Source organism: Ischnura elegans, chromosome 12, assembly GCF_921293095.1.
Source record: "Ischnura elegans chromosome 12, ioIscEleg1.1, whole genome shotgun sequence".
In the NCBI taxonomy this organism is placed as follows: domain Eukaryota; kingdom Metazoa; phylum Arthropoda; class Insecta; order Odonata; family Coenagrionidae; genus Ischnura; species Ischnura elegans.
The window spans coordinates 73681288-73700616 of record NC_060257.1 but is presented as its reverse complement, the minus strand read 5'-3'; the positions used below and the strand labels follow the sequence as shown (position 1 = coordinate 73700616).

Sequence of the window (19329 nt, the reverse complement as noted above, 5' to 3'; positions counted from 1 at the left end):
TGTTAAGCGAATGAGGGAGGAAGTCCCTAGATATTCGGAGCCTGCCCGCTAGGCCTAGATTGCATGAGGAATTGAGAAAAGATAGCCTTTAGAGCAACACGGAGAAAACCACATTAGAACTATATTTCCAGATCCAACAGACACGATAAATTAAGAGAGAATTTTGACGAAAGGGTGAGTATGGGAATTCTTTACGCCCCCAAAAAACGCTGGAGTTTAATAACTGCTACGCGGAATTTCTTTGGAGCATTTTCTTTTTATTTCTTAAAGGCCGGTGTCCTAACCAGTCGTGCAGCGAGGGGGGCGGGGTTTTGGGGGATATCCCTCCCCCAAGAGCTCAGAGAAATTTTTAAGTTTAATCCATTTTACTTAATTGAATTGATATTAATAATAGTATAGTATAAGGATTAATAAAATATCCCTCAGAAAGCCGTAAAACTCACCATTTTGAACCATTTATATTCTAAATTCCGCAGTTTAATTATGTCGCACATACCGCTTATCCTGGTGGGTATCCCATAATGCCACACACCCCGGTATTAATTGCACCTAAACCCCCCCCCCCAGCCTTAATTCCTAGCTGCGCCCCTGGTCCTAACATCCCCTGCCACATGCCTGTTGAAGTGACTAGCAGTATAGCTTGTAGATGTAGTTAAGAGTGTAGCGCTAACGATGTGGTAGCAACGTGTATTTGCTTTCGGAGGAGCAATGGTGAATATAAGATTATACCTAATAATTATTAGGTATAATCTTATATAATTAATTAATTTTAAATTGGTCAAATTAGCCTTATTTATAACCTTTTTGGAGTAAATTGAAAAATATAAAATGCTTTAGTAGTAATGCATAAATTGTTAGCACTATGGCAGCTCAATTTGGCGGGCGGCAAACAGATTACATACAAGTTTAATCGTCATTTCGGCGGGGCCCGCCCTCCAAGCCCTTACACATGCACCTGCGCAGCGAAAATGTTGGAACTGAGAAAATTGAGACAATACTGGGGCGATCGAGACATGAGTGTAAAGAAGAATAGCTTCGGCCAGCATTGCAGAGATAGCTGAAGCTATTGCTCGGAAGAAACGAAAAAAATATTGATTAATACAGGCTTAAGAGAAGGATAAAAATAAAAGCAAGAAGGAAGGAGGGGAAGAGAAAACAATTTATGGATTAAGTAAAAGCGATAAGAATGATAATGCTAAGGTGGGCGGTGAGGAAAACAAGAAGAGATATGATTAGGAGTTAAACAATAATGGAGGTAGCAAGGGTTGTTGAGATATCGAGGAAGGTGCATGAAGGAAGGATGCAATGGTTTAGTTGTATTTCAAGACGAGATGAGAAGTATCTGGGGAAGAAAATTCGAAATTTGCATGTAGAAGGAAAGAGAACAGACCGAAGCAATAAATTAAGAGAGATGTTTTGCCGAACGGGTGGATGTGGGAATTCGTTTTCCCCAGAACCATAGAGGACTTATAAAGCTAGTCGTAATTTTCTTAGAGCAATTCCTTTTTATGTAAGTACGGCCGGTGTCCTAACACCTTCTGCCACACGCCTTTTAGGCGGTTAGCGAGGGATTATGTAGATGTAGAACGAGGAGAAGACCAAAGAGAAAATGGCGATATTGCGTCGAGAAGTATATGAGGGAGAAGGGTTTGATTGAAAGGAATGATCAGGATTAAGTGACCAGTAGGCGAATAGGTAGGATCATCCATCTACTTTTCCCTCAGCGATTGTCTTTATTAGGCCATCATGTTTCAAATTATGGCCTAATAAAGGTTGTTTCGTCTTCTTTCGTCATCAAGATTTTCATGAGGCCTATTTTCTCTCCTGCCGTTCTTAGGCTTGCCTCATCACTTACTCGGTCGATCCATTTGATCTTCATAATTTTTCTGTTGTAATAATGAAAGAAACTTTATTTCTTCCACAAGTTTATATAAATTTCTATTTTATTACCAGTTTCGGCTATTCACGATTATCAAATACCCGGGGAAAATGAATGGGTATTTGATAATGGTGAAATACATGAAACCGGTAATAAAATAGAAATTTTTATAAACTTGTGGAAGAAACAAAGTGTCATTCATTATTAATATGGAGCCCTTCCACCACGTGAAAGCTACAAGTTTCGATTTAAATTCTTCTGAAGCACCAAATTTTGAGAGCCTCTACCCCAGATTTCTCCGCGGCTATCATTGTCCATGCCACTTTCCGTAGAGGAGCATACTCCAAATGTTAGTGCTTGTAAACTTTTTCCCTACTTCTGCGTTTAAATATCCCGCTGTATATACACCTAGTTTACCATTTCGAAAAATATGATGCCAACTTTCTCTTTTCACCATGCACGATTTGTGTTTAGAATACTTGAGGGACGTCTGCTATATTAATAATTCGTACACCGAGAAATAACCAGTGAAAACCAACAAATGAGTGAAAGAAAGTTGCTTAAATGCATCCAAATTTATTCCACTTCTGTGGTAATCCAGTAACATGTCATAAAGTTTCAACTATCGCCTTCCCAATCAAGAATTAATTAGCCCTATACCCACGGATTGCTTGACCTCTTGGGTTCAGGTGCATCGTTTGCTAATAGCTTCCTTAATTTCCTTCAATGTAGGTCTAAGGTCGTGGTTATTTTTTGAGGATATGATCGTCCTATTAATTTCCTCCGAGACATTTCCTGTCACTGTGAGGACTTCCTCAGCATTTCTTCGGACGTTCGCTTTTTCAAATTTTTTCGGGAAATACTTAAATGTCCATTAGCCTACCACGTGCTATTTGTCGCACACGTGTTTGTGAAGTCGTCTACACGACGCAGGAAGGAAGCTCATGTGTGTGACACAGGCGAGGCGGCGCCAGGATGGAAAATGTCTTGCACGTGAGACGAACGGAAGCTTAGAATAGTGTTTCAAATGGTTTTAAGTGATATCGGAATGCGTGCGGTCTCTTACATGGGGGAGCTAAGTGCACTGGTCCGCCGGTGGTTGAACACGTGGTCTTCGAAAGAGTTAAATTGATTCTTAAGATTAGAAACTGTCACCTGAATAGAAAAATAGAACATTCTTCGAGAATCATCGTCGGAAGTCGCCAATCAGTGGATTGCTTTCCGATTCCCTTGGAATTCATAAGAAGCCTTTGAATATCTTACGATAAAATTAGTTATTAAATTATTTAAAATAAGTTAGACCACAATGACTTGTCTATGATAGTGTTTATAAGGGATATATAATCATCACATTTGTCACATGAAAAGAAAAATAGGACTTACTACGAGAATCATCGTCGAAAGTCGCCAATCAGCGGATAGCTTTCCGATTCCCTCGGAATTCATAACAAGCCGTTGAATATCATGCGATAAAGTTTTTTATTAAAATGCTTAAACCACATTGGCTTGTCTATAATAGTGTTTATGAGGGATGTATAATCATCATATGCGTCGCCTGAATACAGAAATAGGACTTTCTTCGAGAATCATCGTCGGAAGTCGCCAATCAGCGGATAGCTTTTCGATTCCCTCGGAATTCATAACAAGCCGTCGAATATCTTGCGATAAAATTATTTATTAAATTAGTTCGACCACATTGGCTTGTCTATGATAGTGTTTATAAGGGGAGATATAATCATTATATATGTCACCTGAATAGAAAAATAGGACTTTCCTCAAGAATCATCGTCGGAAATCGCCAATCAGCGAATATCTTTCCGATTCCCTTGGAATTCATAAGAAGCCGTTGAATATCTTACGATAGTATTAGTTATTAAATTATTTAAAATAAGTTAGGTCATATTGGCTTGTCTATGGCAGTGTTTATAAGGGATACATAATCATCGCTTATCTGTGTCTTCTCTCTAGCTCTTTAAAGGCTAAAATTATTATATCCCGTTTACCTCGGTATACCTACGAAGAGCGATGAACTTCCGTCTCCACTTTTCTTAGTCTGGAATTCTCCCTTATTCCGCAGCACACGTTTTTCAAGATATTCGTACCGTTCAGATCACTCTCAACGCTTTGCCAGTAAACTGTGATTATTTTTTGGAACGTTTTTATGTTATAAAATATTTCAATATTTCCTGTCGAATAACTTAGAAGAATTCTACTCAACTGTTACACCGGATCAGACGGTCGATGCTGGCCGACGTTTCGCTTAAGTTCTTGAAGTATGGTGTCACTAGGGTAAAGGTCATGGACAATTTTTTGGGAATAGAATCGTCTTCTTTGTAAACCTGATGAAAGGAAATTGTAAAATATTTAGTAAAGATAGCTTTCTATGAGTAAGCCCAACCAAAAATATCCTCCAGGTGAAAGGTAGGAGGCATCTCAGGAATTCCATTCATATTTAGTGGAAAGTGTTGAATGTATTGTTAAGGACTTGAGGTTGCTTTGAAGAGCTGAGTAGTATTTTACGGTGTTGCAGTTGTGAAAATAATGGCTAGCAAATTTTAACAATTTTTAATTGGCATGCAGCATGCGATTGCATGGTCCAGTTGCATTTGCTTCGTCTATGGTTATTTCCGATAACTTCTATAGGGTTTCACAAAAAATCCTAGATTTAAGGTTCCTTATGCAAAAATACTATTCAGTAAACAGGCTTAGTGAATGAAATCTTCTTTGGTTTGGCATCGGGTGGGGCTGTTAAAGTCCAGCGTTTCGATGAGACGCTGCCTCATAGTCAACACAACTAAGATTGACTTAGTCCTAAAGGCGATGGAGCAGTTTCTCGTCGAAATGTTTCAAAATATTTCATGAATAGTATTGCCGGGAGAGTTTGCGATCTTTTAGGCTAAGTGGAGCTAGAGAGCGTATATCTAATGATTCTATTTCTCCGTAAGGCTATTTAGAGGGTGAACAAATTTAAGAGCCACCTTCCAAGGCCGTTCATACAATAGTTCACACCCGGGAAGGCGCAATATTTGACAGAAATATTAACGTTAATTCTACATTCGTTGTTTTAGATTTCAGGAAAACTCAAACAACGGATAATTATTTCTAACCGTCCCTTAAAAATTTCTTCTTAATTACACTACAATTATTTATGGCTCATTTGATAGATCGAACCGAAAGCGTGCTGAAGTAAGCAAAAATACCTTGGAAGAAAAAAAAAACGCATTTTAATTACATAAATTAATATAATTTTGTGAGACAAGGATAATAATTCGGATTTTTAATTTGGAAAAGACTGAAAAGTGAAGATATAATTAATTATATACCGATGGAGAAGGGAGAACAAAAATATTACCCCTGGGGGGACTCGAACCCCCAATCCCCGGTTTAGGAGACCGATGCCTTATCCATTAGGCCACAGGGGCTTCATGTGGGGTGAAGTCATAAAGAAGTTTTACTAGCAACCGTCGTGTATACCCATCACCGTATGGCAGGGTAATATGCCTAATGGGTCTCCATCAAAGCCTTTTCTTCTCTGTCGCACTTAACAGGCAACAAACTTCCCTTCTTCCGCTCAGGTCGTCAAACCAACGGAGAGCGATGGCAAGTTCCAGTTTTGGTAGAGCTTTCCCCGACTTGATACTACAGTGTGGATGTTGCAGACACTTGATTATTAACGCCTCGTCGGCACGCTAAAGTTTTCCAAGAAATCACGCTTAGCTTGATAAAACCAATGCGTAGGTACCAAGGAACGCCGAAGGAAATAAACCCAATCACCTCATAAAAATCTGAGGGAAATTTATCGTCTTGATTGGTACTGTAGGCTGCATTTTCCGGGTTTCACCGCGTCGTGGTTGCGTTGGTGACAACAGTTTCTCCTGCATTCCAGCAGGCGTCTTCAGGTCGAAGTGATTATGCCGTGTTTTGGCCGCCGTTATATAGGCAGCCCAGTTGTGTAGGTTCGCCCTGATTGGTCGCCTTGCGGCCAATAGCGTGGGGGTATGGGGCGAAGAGTCTCTTCCATATGCTGTGGAGTGCGTAGCTATCCTCTCGATTGAAATTATGAGGATGTTTGGATATTTCAATCGCCTCTCGGATGATCCTCGGAAAATATCGGGATTCTCTGGCGATAACTTTTGTTTCTTCCCAGTTGATGTCGTGTCCAGGTTCACTGAGAGTGTGCTCGGCCACAGCCGACAGATGGAATTGTTTGTTTTTCACCGCTCTTCTATGTTCTTGAATACGGCACTTCACAGCTCTCTTAGTCTGTCCGATGTATGACATACTGCAACTGCATTCAATTTCATAAACTCCCTCGTAGGCGTGAGAAGAGATACGGTCCTCAGGAGTCGGAAGAAGTTCTCCTGTCTTCTTAACACAGTTGAAGCGTGTTGTTACGTCGAATTTTTTGAGGAGTCTCGCGATTTTTTCACTGGTGCCAGCCACATAGGGGATTGTCGCATAACCCGCTGCCTTGGGTTTCTCCGTTTTTGGACTTGATGTCTTATTCTTGAGTTTTCTTTCTATCTTTGCGGTGCTTTTAAGGACCATGAATCAGGGCGAACCTACACCACTGGGCTGCCTATATAACGGCGGCCAAAACACGGCATAATCACTTCGACCTGAAGACGCCTGCTGGAATGCAGGAAAAACTGTTGTCACCAACGCAACCACGACGCGGTGAAACCCGGAAAATGCAGCCTATAGTACCAGCGCACCGCGGAAGCCTTCGCACCGACTTGATTGGTAGCTTACGCATGCCGAACGAGTCAAGTAAAAAATCACATTTGTCACATTAATCTTCGACATTTGTAAATTATTGATTTTTTAAAACTTCAGTGACGTTTCATAAATATAAAATTATAGTCCCAACCATTTCAATTATGAAATTTATTATAATTTTCATAAAATCAATGTCTTAATGGTAGCTTTAATATTGGAATTTCGTCTATTGCTTTCATTGAATTAGATAGGTGGCTTAACATCTTGGGAAAATACAGTTCCATATATGTGTATTCTTTAGTTCTCTTACCGTGGGCATTTTTGAATATTCAATCCTAGGATTGTTGACCAGTGATGATGATGATGATGGCTCCCTATCTCAAATATTCGAAATCCCATATTTGAAAGTAGTAGTAAAGATATACATGCAATATTGGCTAGATATCATGTAAATCGCTTGCCAATACAAGTTGCTTTTGACAAGGAGTGAATTGAAGGGGTTCCTGTGATGCTCGTCTGTAGGTACATGTGCTCGGGAATGGTAAGCTGATATTGCAACGAACAAGAATTTTCGTTGACTTCGAGGAACCCAGGACGTTTCATTTTTTTTACGTCAACCCACATGCATTCTTGGCAGCGTGAACAAGTCCCAACCGCTTTTTCGCCCCGACACGTGCGGGCAGTATGTGCATCCCTTGCCCGTCTTGCACCACCTGCCCCAAAAAACCTCGAAGATACCGCAGACGTTTTTTTTTGCATTACATCACGGGCAATGGAATCCCAATACCTCTAATAGTACTTGACGAAAGCTGTAGTTGAATTATTTTGGGTTTTTAAACGCGGTGATGTGATTGTCCGACATCACTTGACTCGGAATAGATGCAATAGGCTCTATTTACATATTCATGGTGAAACAAAAACCAAGTACTGTTTCACAAACTTTTATTTTCTGTCGACTAGTTTCAGTAGCTATAGCGTCATTATCAAGACAAACAGGCAGACAGATAATGACGCTATACCCATTGTAACTAGTCGACAGCAACTTAAAGTTAGTAGAACAGTACTTGTTTTTTTTTCACCATAAATTACTCATCGCTCCACCAAGTAACGCCCAAATCAGTTGATTTTATTTTACATACGTACTTAGTAATTACCATAATTGTCAATACTAGCTATCTTCATGAATCAGGTTGGTGTGGTGGCTAGAGTGTTGTCTTCCAACCCCGTGGGCTCGGGTTCAAATCCCGGCGGTGGCAGAAAAGTTTTCAGAGACTGCCCGATCCCTGCTTGAATGCTGTGTGGAGAACATTTCAAGCGCAACACTCCGTCCGTCGGATGGGACGTAAAGCCGTGGTCCCCTTGGCGCCTTTCGTAAGAGTAGGCTAATGCCGACGCCGGGTTTCTCTCTACCCTTCTTTACCTGCCCTTCCCTCATGGCGCAAATGACCTAAGCTGTCGGTCGCCTCCTTCAAATACCATACCATTCATGAATTTATTGGCATTTTATAACTCATGCATGAATCAATTACTATGCTAATGTTTCGTTTTCAGTGGACACTTAGTAAGGAGGACGAGAGAAGACTGGAGGCATTCGAGAAGTGGATATGGCGAAGAATGGACATGGTGAAGTGGACGGAGAGGAGGAGGAACGACGAAGTGCTGGGCATGGTGGGTGAGGAGAGGCAGCTTCTAGATGAGATACGGAGGAAACAGAAGGTATGAACGGAGGGAGTATTGAGCTGGGAATTTAGCCACCACACCAACCTGATTCATGAAGAGAGCTAGTATTGACAATTATGGTAATTACTAAGTACGTATGTAGAATAAAATCAACTGATTTGGGCGTTACTTGGTGGAGCGATGAGTAATTTATGGTGAAAAAAAAACAAGTACTGTTCTACTAACTTTAAGTTGCTGTCGACTAGTTACAATGGGTATAGCGTCATTATCTGTCTGCCTGTTTGTCTTGATAATGACGCTATAGCTACTGAAACTAGTCGACAGAAAATAAAAGTTTGTGAAACAGTACTTGGTTTTTGTTTCACCATGAATATGTAAATAGAGCCTATTGCATCTATTCCGAGTCAAGTGATAAAGGCTTTTAGCTCTGTGTCTCCATAAGTCAATTCTCTTTAGCAAATTCCACCTCAACGTATCAATTTTTTTAGGAAATTGTCTCTGATAAACTGGTAACACAATGAGCGTCAAGTTACCTGGAATCATTACTCCATCTCAGCTGGTCATACTCTAACTCCACCTTGACGCATGAAATATTTAAAATATACTCTTGATATTTTCGGGGTTTATAGACTGAAGCCTTATTTATGTTTATCTCAAATATAAACATTAATCTTCAAGAAAACGTCGAGTTTATTTTTTTTATTTAAGACACAGGCAAATGGAAACAAGGGTATGCTGTTGATACCTTGAAAATTTCGAAGTGATAGCGTAAGTTTTGAATAAGTATAACGTCATGAAAAATGCCAATTGAGGGATAATGATACATCCTATTTCTTTAATGTGGATTTCTGAAGTGGCGGAAGGTTTAGGCAATAAACGAAGCATATTTTTCACATCATTTGAGAAAAACGTATTTCCGAATGTAACAAGTAAATTTAGCATATATTTTACTTTACATTCCAGTGCATATTCCTATCTTCCCTCGCCTAAATATTGAAAACGCTGTATCTCTTCCACTTATGATGGAGTGGTTCCAACACATCTTACCTGAAACAACAAGTTTTATTTTTACTACATCCATATTTGCATTTAGCATAGACGGTACCTCTTAGCCATATGGCTTGTCAGAAATTTCCACACATATTCATACCAAGAGATAAATTACAGAATGATTAACAAAACACCTAACAATAAATAAGATTATTAAAACTAGTAAACATTAAATACAGAGAATGCATTTTGGAATTTCACTTATTGAAGACACAATCTTTCATACCGAATGTGATGAACATAACTAGTTCAAATTTTTTTATTTCCTCCAGTAACCATGCATAAACCTCTGTCTTTGCGTCTTCCATTCCTTTTATATCTCTAAGGTGTTTAGAAAATAAAATAAAAAATGTCTTGTGCATAGTGTTTTACTAATCTTTTTCCGTATTAATTACAATGTGTATTTGTTACAATTACTGGGGAATTTCTTTTTGACATGCATAGTGTGTTTTTACATTGAATATTACACTCTTTTTATAATAATTTTTCATTATTATTGCCCATTCTTTCAGTTGTTTAGCAGTTAACACTTTATACTTTTAACATAAATGTTTTTATTCCGATTTAATGCCAAATTTACCTCTATCATCATCATATGATTTCAAAATTTTGACTCAATTAGTGTCAGGAATAGGGATTTTTTTCATGGCAATTTAAGTATGCTTGAGTTTATCAGATAATTCTAAGCTGGGCGGAATAAGATGTTTAGGCGAAGTTGTGGAATGTTGAAGCGGAAAACAAATCATATTTTCACCTTCTTTGAGAAAAACATATTTCCGAATTCACTAGGTAAAATTTAGCCCATAATTTACTCTAAAGTCCGGTAAATATTCCCTTCCTATCTAGTCTTACATATTGGAAACACCGTAACCCTTCTCATGGAACCTTCCCAACAAATCCTCACCCGAAACGAAGAGTTTTTAACCAGAAAAGTAAAGTTAGCATGCAAGGAACCCTTATTCATCGGCCCAGATGATGATACAAAATGATTCCATCGAAACGGCTTGGCGGAGAATTAAAGTGGCTTTCCGAAGTTGCGGATGGATGAGTCGGTAAGAGAAGTATATTTCTAACGTAATTTGAGAAAAATATATTTTTGAATTTTTGAAGTCCTAGATAACCACTTTTTTTTACTCAATTCGTGTTATGTATATCGTGCGAACTCGCGAGAGAGATAGCTACGCGCTTGTCCCTGTTCTTTACGTAAGGCGGGCACGTGCTTATCTGATGATTCTCGGCTTGGCGGAAAATGAAAATGGCTTTCCAAAGTGGCGAATGGATGAGGCGGTAAACGAAGCATATTTCTCGCGTCATTTGAGAAAAATTTATTTTTGAATTTACTCTGTAAATTCATCATTTATTTTACTCTACAAATCTGTAAAGATTTCCATGCTATCTCGCCTAACTTATTGGAAAAGCTGCATCTTATGATTCCAACACATCTTACCTGGATCAATCAGTTTTGACTATTTGCGTTTCAAATATCGCGTGATCTCGATAGAGAGAAGGCTACGCGGATAGAGTTTATATTACTATATGCTCATAGAAGATTAAATGAGCTTAAAATTTATCAATAAACGATTTCATTTTCAGCATCTATTTCATTCATATCTGCTGCGGGCTAATAGGTATATTGACACGTATCACAGCGACTGTAACGCCACAATATACGATGAACGGCGGAAATCAATCGAATCGCGGCAGTGGAGAATCCTGTGTTATACAATATTTATGGCTACGCGCTTAGCTCCACTCTTTATGTGAAAAGGGCACAAGATTATCGAATAATTCCCGGTTACGCAGAAAATGAAGATGCCTTCTACCATACGGGTGTATGCCGCGTGTCGCACTGGAGATTGCCCCGACGTTTCGCGACCGACTGCTGGTCACTTTTTCAAGGTAATAATGTCGGGGCAATCTCCAGTACGACACGCGGCATACACCCGTATGTGAGTTATTTTTAATCATCATGAGCCGCGAAAGCTTCAATCAAGAAATGCCTTCTACCATTCGAAACGCTGTACCTATTTCACAAGTGATGAAAACTTACCAACAAATCCCTCATGAAACAATTAGTTTTTACATTGTTCGCGTTAAGAATATCGTATTAATTCTCAAGAGAGAAGTCTACGTGTTAAGTATAGCGCATTCGCTCGAGGAATTTTTTCACATCCTTCGAGAAAAACTTATTTTCGAATTTATTAAATAAATTTAGCTCATATTTTGCATTACAATCCTGTAAACACTTGGTTTAGAATAAACAAATTAAATATAGTCCATACATTGCTATGCACTCCTGCAAAGATTCATATCCTCACTCATCCACTGATATTTTGGTAGGTATTGTCAGGTATTTTATTAATTTATATAGGAAATTCTGTATCTTTCGTTTCTGAAGAAGCGATTCCAACACATCTTACCTGAAACAACCACTTTTCGACTCAATTCGTGATGAGAATATCGTGCGAACTCGCGATATTGGTGGTTAGGCGCATAGCTCCACTCTTTACGTGAAACGGGCATGAGATTATCTGATAATTCTCGGCCGGGCGGAAAATGAAGGTGGCTTTCCGAAGTGGCAGTAAGGTGGTTGTAGCTGGGTGAGGATGAGGCGAGAGTGTTGAATTGGTTCTGGGGCGGCGGCCCGGGCAACAAGGGGCAACTACGGCCGGCCCCGGGCGGGGAGTAGGGGGGGCAGGTGGTCCGACGCGGTGGGTCCTGCCCCACCCATGCCCCCTCCCTCTCCCACCTGCTGTTCCTCCCCTCCCAGAACCTCTCCCTCTCCCGCCCCTCCACAAAAAAGAATACTCCTTTCACATATTTCTGAGGCCATAATATTTCCCCACACTCTCCCACTTCAGAGATTTAAATCCCCAATGTTTGGGTTCGTCCGTAATTTTTTGACCTCTTCCGAAGAGGGAAGAAGATTCTTCTTCTCTCTCTTGGCCGGGAGGATCCTCAGATTGGTTTGCCGCGTGGACTGCCGTGTCAGTGTTCGCCCGATTTGACGGTCATTCAGGAAGTGATGGGCTGGCTCAGTGGAGGCGTGGTAAAGTCCTCGACTACCAAATTAGAGGTCTCGTGTTCGATTCCCGCCTGGGTAGGTTACCCCTATACCGGACAGGATATATGGTGCACGTTAAAATTATTAATATTTATTGAAGCACCAATTTAAAAGGATTTTACGCGCTGTTTTTGGTGGAATAGGAATGAATAAATAAAGGTAACAATTATGGAAGCAAAACGCGGCTGTGTATAGAGGATGAAAATGAGTCCACAGAATAGGGTGGTTTCCTATTATTTTTTTATTGGAAAGATTTTTACCCATGGAGTACGCATTTCACGCTTTTAGATTTTTGAATGACAATATCTATTTTTCGCGATTACATGAAAGGTGAAAATTTTCAAGCGCGCGAAAACGCGACGGCTAAGTATGAATGCTGGAAAAAGCCCGTGTGACATTCTGGTTCCCGCTGCCGCCATGTGAGGCGACCTTGGGACGAAGATATGGGCGTCGCTACGATGCAGGAAGCAGAGTACCTTGCTAGCATGTAGCACAGTACGGTGCTAGCTGGTGGCACTAGGCTTAAATAAGGGCTATTAATACCTTATCAAACGAAGGAAACTTACCGACCATAGGCAATTTTAATGGGTGATTATTAAAATATGTTTCCCTGTGCTCTGTGCCTCATGCATGCATTGGTAATTTCAGACGATGTAAAACTCATATCTTCTTATCTACATCTAGGTCCCTGTGACGTCATGTGGAGTGGTATCGCATGGGCGCCAATCAGGCCTTTTTCAAATGATGCTAAAATTGGCCATTAGCATTCGTCTAAACTGGGATGTCTAAAAGCAAATAATTTGTATACTATGAATACACTAATGGTGGGTAACGAATCGCAATCAATGCCTTTCATTTTCTTTGATGAAGGAAACTACCCTATTACCACACAACGCTAATATCATAGTACCTTGATTATGACGCTAAGTGTATGCCTAAACTAAATTAATCAGAGCTTAACTGGTTCAATGAATATAAAAATTATCGGTAAATTTAGAGTTTACTTTTACTGGAAATTTTAATTCTCATCCCATGGAGATAAGACATTTCCCCTAAGTTTTGCTGGACGCTCTTACATGCGGCTGAGTACAATAGGTATCGTTACGTTTACATTAAATTTCGGCACTACATGATGGATGCATTAGGAGACATAGCCATGGACAACTTGTAGAATGTGTAAAGCGAGGAATTCAAATTATGATTTTCCAGATTATTTTTATTGGCAGAAATGCTGGCGGACATCGTTCGATGCATATTCCTTCTCTTATCTATTACTATATTATAGTTTTTGACCTCGTCCACGGTGATAACTTTTACGGAGTCACCCGCAGTGCAAAAATTGTCCTAAAAATCCACAAATAAAGCATTTTCCTTGACCGGGATTTGAACCTAAAGCACCTGGTAATTCCATGAGACCACCAGACCGGAAATCGGGGGAACCGAGCTCGAATCCCGGTCAAGACAAATAATTTTTTTCTCGGTGGATTTTTTTCACGAGAATGAATCTTCTGCTCCCTTTCTCTTACCCGGGTGGATCAACAGATTGGTCTGCCGCGTGGACAGCCAGGTCAGTATTCGTCCGAATTTACGTTCATTCAAGAAATTTTGGACTGGCTCAGTAAGGAATCACCACGCGGCTGTATACGGGAGTAATAACATATGTTTACGCTAAATGACGATACCTCATGATAATACAATCTTCAACTACAATCACTCTCACATGAATACAAAAAAATGCTGAGGAGATCAGCCAAATTTTATTTTTATGCTGTAAGACACTTTTTTGACTGAAAAGAATGCAAAACAGATAAAAAGGTGACGTGTTGCCATGAAAAGTTTTTTGTAGACTTTATAGTGAAATTCGTAAGTTTTAATTCTGAGTTTACGAGAAATAAATTACTTTAAATTTATAAACAGTCCTCTAATGGCATGTTAACTACTCAAGTACATCTTGTATGACTACAGATGTTATTTATTCCAGTTTTTACCTCAGAAATGAAAGGAAATTTGTGCATACCTAAGGTGCAATGCAACCGTAATAAGGTACAATAGAAGCAATATAATAAGAGATCTTGCTAAACGGAGAGATATCCAGATTTAATGCTCCTTTAATTTCTTGAAGGACATAATTAAATGCAAGGCAAAACTCCAGAAGCCAACTTTCTGACGACCACACCTAAACATTTTAGTACTTACGTAAACGGGTTCACGACTGAGGCCCATAAACTACTTATTACGCTTATTAGAACGTATTTCTATAACGTATGTCTGCGAGGTAGTGCGTATATAATGAAATACCGGCCCATTTCCCATAATCATGGAAACTGTACAGCATGGAAAGCGAGCGTTTCAATTAATTTTATGATTATTAATATTGTATATAAAATTTAGAGGTCAGGAAAAAGAAAGTTATACTCATTACTTACATTGTCAGAATTGCTGACGGACAACATTCCATACTTATTCTTTTCTATTACTTTTTTATAGTCCATGTGCAAGTCGTGATATCTTTAGAAGAATCGTGGGTAAGTTACTTAGTTAAAGTTACCTATCCAACAATTCCAACTCATATGCAGCGAAATATTATTGAATTAATTAATAATCTTCCTTATTTCCATCATGAATTCCACCGTTAAAGTATTATTGCTTTATCGTATTCCCTAGTCACCATTTCGAAGGCATATATGTTTTCATGGAGCATACTTTTCTTGTACTATTCTGAGATAATTATCGCGTTTTCCTGAGAACGGATTGGTAGCACAGAAATGCAACAAGCCAATATATTGACTCGAGCGTAGACCGGATTTAACATCAAATTAAGTTAGTGCATTTTTACCCCGTATCCAATCTGTTGAAACTACATAACCAAAAAATAATTTCTCCTTTGAAAAATATAACATACAAATACTTTGTTATCGAAGATAGTAACTTTTTTGTGCTTTTTTTTCATAAATTACGACAAAATTCTTAATTTTGCTTTGGCACTTTTCGCTAGAGGTCATTTAAAATATATTTGCAACTAAGAGGCAAGCCCGAGTTTTTTTGCGGTTGAGGAAGGAGGGCACGTGAATTACTGTAAACAAACCAAAATGCGATAGGCGGAGCCAAGCCTCCGGGAAATTCAGTCGCTTTCAAACCTCCGTGGTGAACGCTTCGTTAATAAGTTAGCTGTGTTGCCAAGTGGGAGGAGAGTTTTTGAGACGGTCTTTCATTTCCATTTGCTAACTAAAACTAGGAATGTGCGAGTCCTCAAAAATTCGAGTTTAGTCGAGCAGTTGGTACTCGACTCGATGGCTTAGAGTAGTATTACGAATGTCGAGTCGAGTAGTTTCGGTTATAGAGCCGTTGAAGCCAGTAACTTCAGGAATCTGCCGACAGGAGGCGCTATCATGAAACTCAAGTAATAATACCGTTTTTAAAGTCGATAAGTTGTTCTAATGCCTTGGCGTAGGAGATTCAGCTTGTTGTATACGTAGCTGTCAACCAATATAGTAGTCGACGTGGGGGCCTTTTCGTCAGCTACTGCATCGAATACTGCTACGACCGTCTTTCGTCCCGGCGCGGCGGCGTAATCGCTATTGGACCGCTTTATTGCTCATACTTTGTTATGTGATACTTTTATAAATCCGACTTTTACATTTTAGCGGAAAAAGCCTGTTTTTCTCGCTGTTTGACGTCACAAGTGGGTGCCATACATTAGCCTTTTTGAGTACCAAGTACGTCCGCTGTTAATTTTCGTCTATTGGCGACTCAAATCACCACTAGCGGCGCTAGCGTCGGTGACGTAATTTTCCAAGATGGCGGACACACTGGTGATAAAGTGTGTTGCTAGATTAGATCGCAACGAGCGTTATATGGCTATTTTGCTCCATCTTCTGCTATATTTTTTCTTAATATCTATCGAGTTATTAAGTATCGTATTTGCACGTCACAGTACAGAGGATTTTCCGTATGTAGTGCTCTTTTTCATTCAAAATATATATCGTTTTTTGAACCACTCTCCATTACATTGGTGCACATTTATCTATTCCGCTGGTTCATTATTAACTTCATTTTAGAGCTCTATCGTAATTTTCAACTTGTAAAGCGTCATGGAAAACACTAACAAGGCGATGGTCCCACCGAGGAAAACGACGATGAGGAGAAATTAAGCGTTTCTCAATGTTATTCGGTGGTCTTATCGAACTCTGAAATAGGAACTCCGTTCCCATACATTCCCTTCAGATTCCGTTTTTGAAACAGGTTTCTCCATAAACTTCCTCTTATAATACCCATAGTTTAACTGTGCTATTAATGTCCTCACTTATTTTTACTGCAATGGCTTTGTAATTATGAAACTGCATGCTAACTAAACATTACTTCATAAACATTTTATCATTGCTCTCTCTAACAAATCACTTGTGTTACGATTGGGCCCATGATTGAACTGTGATTTAAATGTCCTCACTTATGTTGACTTAAATGGCTTTGTTTTTATGAACCTGCTTTCTATCTTAACCTTATTTCATAAACATTTTTCATTTCTCTTCCTAAGAAATCACTAGAGTGACGTCTAGGCCCATGATTGAACTTCATATTAATGTCCTCTCTGTTGTTGACTTCAATGGCCTTGTATTTATGAACCTGCATGCCAACTGAACCTTACTTCATAAACATTTTATCATTGCTCCTCCTAAGAAATCACTTGTTTGATGATTATGCCCATGATTGAACTATGATTTTAATTTCCTCACTGTTGTTGACTTCAATGGCCTTGTATTTATGAACCTGCATGCCAACTGAACCTTACTTCATAAACATTTTATCATTGCTCCTCCTAAGAAATCTCTTGTTTGATGATTAGGCCCATGATTGAACTGTGATTTTAATTTCCTCACTGTTGATGACTTCAATGGCCTTGTATTTATGAACCTGCATGCCAACTGAACCTTACTTCATAAACATTTTATCATTGCTCCTCCTAAGAAATCTCTTGTTTGATGATTAGGCCCATGATTGAACTGTGATTTTAATTTCCTCGCTGTTGTTGACTTCAATGGCTTTGTATTTATGAAGCTGCATGCCAACTGAACCTTACTTCATAAACATTTTATCATTGCTCCTCCTAAGAAATCACTTGTTTGATGATTATGCCCATGATTGAACTATGATTTTAATTTCCTTACTGTTTTTGACTTCAATGGCCTTGTATTTATGAACCTGCATGCCAACTGAACCTTACTTCATAAACATTTTATCATTGCTCCTCCTAAGAAATCTCTTGTTTGATGATTATGCCCATGATTGAACTATGATTTTAATTTCCTCACTGTTGTTGACTTCAATGGCCTTGTATTTATGAACCTGCATGCCAACTGAACCTTACTTCATAAACATTTTATCATTGTTCCTCCTAACAAATCACTTGTTTGATGATTAGGCCCATGATTGAACTGTGATTTTAATTTCCTCACTGTTGTTGACTTCAATGGCCTTGTATTTATGAACCTGCATGCCAACTGAACCTTACTTCATAAACATTTTATCATTGCTCCTCCTAAGAAATCTCTTGTTTGATGATTAGGCCCATGATTGAACTGTGATTTTAATTTCCTCGCTGTTGTTGACTTCAATGGCTTTATATTTATGAAGCTGCATGCCAACTGAACCTTACTTCATAAACATTTTATCATTGCTCCTCCTAAGAAATCACTTGTTTGATGATTATGCCCATGATTGAACTATGATTTTAATTTCCTTACTGTTTTTGACTTCAATGGCCTTGTATTTTGAACCTGCATGCCAACTGAACCTTACTTCATAAACATTTTATCATTGTTCCTCCTAACAAATCACTTGTTTGATGATTAGGCCCATGATTGAACTGTGATTGTAATGTCCTCACTGTTGTTGACTTCAATGGCTTTGTATTTATGAACCAGCTTGCTAACTGAACCTATTTTATATTGACTTAAAAGTCCTTTATGTTATCCACCCGCCACTTCTCTATGTAGTGTACCACAAATGTTTTTCTTTCCTCCCAAGTTTACATCCCTGATCTGAGTAGAAAACCCATCACTTAAGTAATAGTCAACACTCTTATAAACTTCATAACCTTGGTACTCTCTACCTACCTCTTTCTTGTATCGTGTTTTCAAAATGTCCAAAAAGTATAATAAAAAATTGAATTCACATAAAATTTTCATCAATTTTGCTTAAGGCCATCCTAACTTTCTGTGGTATTGCTGGTACCTTAGCTCATGGAATCTATTTTACCTAGTTACTTGTTCTTAGCTAATTTTGATGAATAATGGGGGAAAGAGTCGAGGACATTGACAGAAAGTAGTAAGTGGGCTGTGATGATGAAAAGTACATTGGAGTGGAGTGGTAAAAAAAGTAGGTGTTAAGGTAAGTACTAGTAAACAAAGTGTTGCAGTATGGAGAAGAATTTAGTCCAACTTAGCAATTGCAACTGTATCGTAGATGAAAAGAAAAACTTTTTTGTATTCTTTTAATGTTAAAATAAGTTGTGTTCACACAGTTGATCCTGAGTCAATATAGTTTATTGTCTACATGTTGCACCTTAACTTTATTTAATCTATCCACTCCACCATCACTTTATAAGAGTCCAGTCACACCAAGTGATAGTCATCGAGGGGTATTTGTAAATTAAACTCAATAATGCTGGCCTTGTTGTGGTGGGGCAAAGGCCTCACTTTGCAAGCTGAAGGTCATGGGTTCAAGAACTGCCTGAGATGGTTATCCTCTCCAGTGCATGGGTAGTTGTTATTGTACATAATTACTTTCTAAAATACTCGATGTCCCAATGGGTCCAAATAGGCTTTTTAGGGGTGCCATTAAGTTTTATAATTAGGAATGTATTATCAGTACAGTTGGGGTTTGTTGCATTCTAATTTACCAATTTCAGTACATCATTTTAAAAGAGGGCTTTTCCTCT

The 19329-nt window shown here is 38.9% G+C and overlaps 1 non-coding gene across 1 annotated transcript; it reads right to left on the bottom strand.

Annotated features, from left to right (window-relative positions):
- Window positions 1–5228: 5228 nt before the first annotated feature.
- Trnar-ccu lies at window positions 5229–5301 on the bottom strand. The gene has a single exon. It is a non-coding gene; the product is annotated as a tRNA-Arg (tRNA).
- Between the last annotated feature and the right edge of the window lie 14028 nt (window positions 5302–19329).